This window comes from Dipodomys spectabilis, unplaced genomic scaffold (assembly GCF_019054845.1).
Source record: "Dipodomys spectabilis isolate Male_0828 unplaced genomic scaffold, ASM1905484v1 ptg000339l, whole genome shotgun sequence".
Lineage (NCBI taxonomy): Eukaryota > Metazoa > Chordata > Mammalia > Rodentia > Heteromyidae > Dipodomys > Dipodomys spectabilis.
Window position 1 is genome coordinate 129,486 of NW_024871016.1, and position 7,271 is coordinate 136,756.

Here is a 7,271-nt window from a genome sequence, read left to right on the forward strand (position 1 = left end):
TTATTCTAATCCGGTTCTCAGTTCAAATAATATTGAGATGAGACAAGCATATGTGTAAATTCACATGTATCAAACACACAGAACTCTGGAATCTTTGGGCTTTGATTTCTATATCAACTACACCTAGAAAAGAAAATTATCACTTACTTCATGTCTTAAGTAATCTACTTAAAACAAGTTTTATTAATTTTATCAATAGATCTCATGATCTATGGAATTGATGCATTGAATAAGTTTTTTATTCCTTATTTCCACTGAATTAATATTGCATTTAGTTTCTTCTTTGCACATGAAATAATGACATTCTTGAGGATAAAACATGCGTTTTTCATTTTCGTTGCCAAAATGGAACTATTAGCCATTTTGAAACTTTAACTTTAAATCTGAACCTTCAAATTTCACTAGAACTTGAATTGGGTTATTTTCAACCTTAATATTAAAATAAAAAGCATTATTAAATAGAAAGGAAAATTATGTTATCACACCTTAATCCTTGAATTGACTTTATGATAAAAAGCAATTATATTTAAATAACAAGATTGACATAATTAAACAGGCCGTGAGTCGTGAAAACAGAAAATTCTTTTTTGGATTTGTGTTTGTTGTTGTTTATAGTTTGTGATGATTTGGTCTTCTTTAACTTATGCCTGGTCTATTCATTGTACGTCTTCAGAAAAGTGGGGAGGTGGGCACAGAGCATTAGGGAAAAGAGTGAAAAATTGCAGCAATGGAATTCATTGAACATTGATGAAAGTTATCTATTTAACACATGGGTGGGGGACAGCAGCGTGAGACTGGGAACAAGGGAGGGGAATGAAGACATTTCACAAAATGAAATGTACTCATTACCTGACTCATGGAATTGTAATCCATCTATAAATCACCTTAATAAGAACAACAGAGTAAATTTATTTTAAAAAGGTAAACAAAATGTTTTTTCTTAGAATCTTAGAAGTTTGTTTTGTTCACTCATTTGGGCTGGGTGAGTCTATCTCTGAAAAAAGCTATGTTGACATTAATCTGTCAAATTTTTGAGCTACTAGTAGATAAAATTCAATCATGACTGTGATTTTTTTTAGACTCTGATTCATTTATTTCTTTAATCTAATTTGTATTATTTCTGTATACAGGTTTTGGTTTGGCTTGTTCCTGCTTTTCAAGGACCTAGTGGTGCATCATTAGTGCTGGTTCAATATTGTTCTAATTTGTTGATGATCTACTCAAAGAAATTTTTCTCTGAGTATTGCCTGTGCTATTGTGTCCCAGGGGTAGTAGTATTTTGTGTGTTCAATTCCACTGAATTCCATAAATGTTGGAAATTCCTTCCATATCATTTCAGTGAGTCACTGATGGTTTAGCAATGTGTTATTCAGTCTGCGAGTTTCAGAATTTTCTGTGATTTCTTTTGATGTCGAGATTAAACTTGGTCCCATCGTGGACTGACAAGATACAAAGAGTAATTTTATTTTTTATTTTTGAATTATGACATATTTTTCTTGTGATCTAGATATGATCTATTTTGGAGAACGTTCCATGGGCTGCTGAGAGGAATATATATTGTGACACTGCTAGGTGAAATATTCTGTAGATATCTGTTAGGTATAGCTTGTCAATGTATTTATTTAGCTCTGACTTTTTTTGCTAAATTTTTATCTGGATGGCCTGTCCAGAGGTAAGAATAATGTATTCAAGCAACCAGCAATGTATTTGGACGTATGCATGTTTTTAGGGTAAGTAGAATTTGTCTGATGATTTTGGGAGCTCTAGAATATTTAGAATTGTTATATCCCTGTGATGGAAAGTTTATCAATATTTAATGTCCTTCTTTGTTTCTTTTTACATTCATACCACTTTTAATTTAAAGCATATTTTATCTAATATTATTGAGGTACTCTGGCTACAATAAAGATGATGTACTGAAGGGTTGCAATTACTTAAGTCACATAGTGAGCACATTTCTTTTTGAACAGTGTCCCCTCTTTCTTCTTGGTCTCCCAGTTTTTCCCTTTCAACCTCCCTCCCCAAAATGTTGTATAGTTCTTCTATAATGTAGTGTCCATTGAGTAGCACTGATGCATTTGTTCACCCTTTGTCCCTCCATTTCTGTGTTCCCCCTTGCACTTTCCAAACTTACATATAAGACCAAAGGTGCAGAAATTAAAAAAAAATAACACTATCACAACACAGAAGGAAAAAGCAAAATATTAAAAAAAAACCTCATCATTTCTTGGAGATCATTTTAATGAACATTATTTTATATCATAATATTCATATAGCTATTGAGCCTTCGTGATCCTATTCAAAGGGCATCCTCCCTTGATCTCACCGTATAAATGTTTAGAATCCCATAAAATTTATCATGTTTAAGTGTAATGTTTTCTCTTTTACCATCCAACTGTGTTTACTTGCAGAATTAGAGGCACATTCTGCTACAAGAAATGAGGTAAATTAGGAAATCTATATTTCTCTGAGTCTGTCTTTCTTCTCTTCGTATAAGTTTGTTCCAAGTCTTTCCATTTCTTATTAATGGTGTATTTTCATTCTTTCTGGATCAATAGAATTGCATCATACTGAAGATTTTCTTCATGGCAAAGGAAATAGTTAGCAGGATATATAAAAGGAGAACAGAATGGAAGAAGATTTTTAATAGGTAAGCATCAGACAAGGGTTCACATAACTAACCCATATTTAGAGATCAAAAAGTTAAGCCCAACAAAAATAAACCCTCACATAAACAAGAATCCAATTAATATATGGGGTAAAGACTTAAAGAGAACTTCTTAGAAGAAGTAAGAATGACAAATAAGGGGCTAGGAAGGTGGCTCAGTGTAGAGTGTTTGCCTTGCATCCATGAAGCCGTGGGTTCAATTCTTTAGCACCGTATAAGCAGAAAAAGTTGGAAGTGGTGCTGTGGCTCAAGTGGTAAAGTGCTAGCCCTGAGCTAAAGAGCTGAGGGACAGTGCCCAGGCCCCGAGTTTAGGCCCCACAACCAATTAAAAAAAATGACAAATAGACACATCTCTCTCCATAAAAGAAATGCAAATGCAAACAACACAGATTCATCTCACCCTTGTTACAATGTAATTATGAAAAAAAATGAACAATCAAAGATACTGATAGGGTTGTGGCCCAAAGAAAACTCTATTACACTGTTGGTGAGAATGTAATCTTGTTCAACTACTTTAGAAAACACTATGGAAATTTTGTGTTATAAAGGTTTAATTTTACTTAAGTCAGTGACCTAATGTGATTTTTTTTAACGCTTCCTTGATAAACACAAAAAAGTAGAGATGTATACAGCTGTTAACTATGCCATGGAAGCATTTCCCATCTCCTGAGGAAAAGTGACTTTCTCATCAGAATATCTGGCTGGTCCTGTAGTTTAAATTAAAATAAAATTTTGGAGAAACAATCAAACAAACAAAAAAAGAAAAGACAAAAAAGACTAAGTCAAAGCCCAACAAAATAAATACCAGTAAATATGTACTACAAGACAGGACAACTGGGGAGGGCAATATAGGTGGGGTAGGAAATTGAAGGTGAAAAGGATAGAATACGGACAAGAATCCATTGTATAATTCCCAGAATTGAAATATACAAAGCAAAGGGTAGTGTGAAATGGGGGTGAAGATGTTGAAGTGGTAACACAATTTCAGGTGCATTGTACACATAAACTGCTTGGTTAAATGGCAAGTAATTCCATAACATAATCTTGAGGTACATAAGGACTGGGTTGATTGGAAGGGGTGGATGAGAATGTTGAAAGAGGTGACATTGATCAAGATGCACTGTATCCATAAACTGTTTCAGTGAATGGCAATTCCATTGTACAACTACTTAAAGATAATAAAAATATTGAAAATATTAATTATGATAGTTGAATAGAGTTAAACCTCAAATCAACTCCCATTTTAAAATATTTTATGTTGGAGACTTGGAGATTAAAATTCAAATAATAAAACATTATGAATCTCTTTTTATCAGAATTTGTGATATTAACTCAAAACTACTTTGTCTTTTGTCAGCCTTTGAGCTGTTATAAGAGAATACTTCAAAGTAAGTGTTTTAAAACCATCAGGAGTATATTACCCATATGCTCGAAATTTAGACATTGATTATAAAAATGGTAGTTCAAAGCAATTCCTTGTCTTATGGGGGTCCAATTTCTGGTTCATCATTTGCTGGACATTCACATGTCAGAGTAGTTATATAAGGCTTCTTTTATCAGGATCATTATTGTAGTGTTATCTCTGAAATGTTGATTCTAATGTCACCAGACAGGGGAATAGAATTTCAACATGTATATATGGAAGGAGTTACATCGTCCAATACACTTTGCAACTTTTGCTTTAACTCAGTGTAGTGTATAATTTGGATATAATTTCGTAGAAAATAATAACTTAAGGACAAGCTTATATCATATGGCTTATGTGAATGATTCTTCTTACAATGGGAATAATTACAGTGATGGTAAAGTGAAATATGATTGCTTAGTGGCTCTTGAATCAATCATAGGAAATCATGTAAACGTGGTACAACTTTCTAAGGCCCTTCTGATATATTTGAACAATCCCCTATGAGTCAATTGCTTTCAGAAATATTCGTTTGAGCCAACAAATACAGATCTCCTTTGATTTTAATTAAGGTCTGCTAGTAGGACTCAGACACCAAAATCAGAGGATGCTAATTTCTCTGATAAAATATGTAATAACATTTTTATAATTAATATAACATGTAGACTGTAATATTAATAGCACTATAAATACTTGTATTCACATTCTATAATATATTGACATACTTGGATTTCATCAGTTTTTAGAATATTTATACCTAAGTGTATATTGTATGCAAATAGTTATTTGATGATGTATAGAAAATGAGAAAAAGATTTGCATACATATTACTACAGATGCAAACAGATTCAAGTGGTTATTTATGATCCTTCATTTCTTGGTTTCATTCATGCATGGAGAAAATGCAAAGAAGTGAAAATTGCAAAGTTGAATTTACTAAAGGATCAATTAGATGAAGTTTGTGTTGGGCTAAATAGATTTTTTTTTAATTTAATTTTATTTTATTTGAGAACATACTGTACAGAGGGGTTACAATTACATGGGCAGGATAATGCATACATTTCTTACCAAGCATTGCAGCCTCCTCCTTTGTTTACCCTTCACCTCCCTTCCCAGCCTCCCCCCTCCCCCCCACCCAGTCATACCCCCCCTCCCCCCCAACACCGACATTGTAAAGCTGGTTTTGACATGACATTTTGTACTTCTCATTGTTGCAACAGGTCCACCTGAATCCTTAAATGACTTGTTTGTCCCCATCTCCTCCACATGTTATACTGACATCAAATATAGTGAAAGCGGGGGTTACACTGTGGGGGAGGGACATACAAAGCAACAAAGAAATAATCTTATAAAAGCGTTAGAAACACATGCATGAAAGAAACAAAAACATTAAAATACATATCTGAGGTTCGTTTTCCTAACATCACATTATCTGACTTTTTCCGCTTGACTCATACCTATACTAGATATTGCAAATAAGGGAAACCATGGGACCTATGTTTCTTTGGGCCTGGCTTACTTCACTTAATATAATTTTTTCCAAGCCTTTCCATTTCCTAACAAATGGAGAAATGTCATTCTTTCTGATGGAGGCATAGAATTCCATTGTGTATATATACCACATTTTCTTGATCCATTCATCTACTGAGGGGCATCTGGGTTGGTTCCATATCTTAGCTATGGTAAATAATGCTGCAATAAACATAGTTGTGCTGGTAGCTTTAGTGTGGTCTTTTTTGTGAACATTAGGGTAAATGCCCAAAAGTGGGATTGCTGGGTCATAGGAGAGTTCTATGTGAAGTCTTTTGAGGAACCTCCATACTGCTTTCCAAAGTGGTTGAACAAGTTTACATTCCCACCAACAATGAAGTAAGGTTCCTTGCTGTCCACATCCCCTCCAGCATCTGTTGTTGTTAGAGTTCTTGATTTTTGCTGTTCTAACTGGAGTGAGGTGATATCTCAATGTTTTTTTGATTTGCATTTCTTTTATGGCTAGGGATGTTGAACATTTCTTCATGTGTCTATTGGCCATCCTTCTTTCTTCTTCAGAGAAGCTTCTCTTTAAGTCTTTCGCCCACTTACTTATTGGGCAGTTGTTTGAGGATTTGTTGTTGGGTGGTTTAATTTTTTGAGTTCCAAGTATATTTTAGATATGAGACCCTTGTCCGTTGTATGACTAGTAAAGATCTTCTCCCAATCCGTGGGCTTTCTATTGATCTTGCTAGCTATGTCATTTGCCCTGCAGAAGCTCTGCAACTTTATACAATCCCATTTGTCCAACCTTTCTTTGATTTGTTGTGTTTCCGGGTCTCTATTCAGAAAATTTCGGCCTGAGCCGAAATTTCGGCCTGAGACCTAGGGTTTCTCCTATTCCATCCTGTAATGTTTTCAGACTGTCTGCTTTGAGTTCAAGGTCTTTGATCCATTTGGAGTTGATTCTTGCGCAGGGTGATATATAAGGATCTAGCTTTAGTTTTCTACATTTAGTTAACCAGTTTTGCCAGCACCATTTCCTGAAGAGCCTGTCTGTCTTCCATTCTATTGTTTTAGCTCCCTTATCGAAGATTAGATGGCTATAGGTCTGTAGGTTCATTTCTGGGTTTTCAATTCTATTCCATTGGTCCTGAGGTCTGTTCTTATGCCAATACCAAGCTGTTTTGATTACTATGGCTTTATAGTAGAGTTTGAAATTTGGTATTGATATTCCTCCAGCAGTGTTTTTCCGTTGAGGAGCGTTTTTGCTATTCGGGGTCTTTTATTGTTCCATATGAATTTTTGGATTGCCTCTTCTGGGCTAAATAGATTTTATAAATTAAATTGTTTTGTTCCTTCCTTTCTTCCTTCCTTCTTTCCTTCCCTCCATCCCTACTTCTCTCTCTTTCTCTCCTTCCTTCCTTCCTTTCTTCCTTCCTTTCTTTCCTTCTTCCTTTCTTGCTTTTGAACTTTCTATCTTTCTTGTTTCTTCCAACTTCCTCTCTTTCTTTTACTCAGAAGATTTCTTTTGGCTATAGAAAAAAATACCAACAGTTGTACTCAAAAGTGTTATGAGTAATTATAAATGTTATCTAGATTAATATTAATTTTAATAACCTATGTTATATCTTAAGACAATTGTACTAAAAACTTCAGAACGGGGCTGGGAAGGTGGCTCAGTGGTAGAGCTCTTGCCTTGCATGCATGAGGCCCTGGGTTCGATTC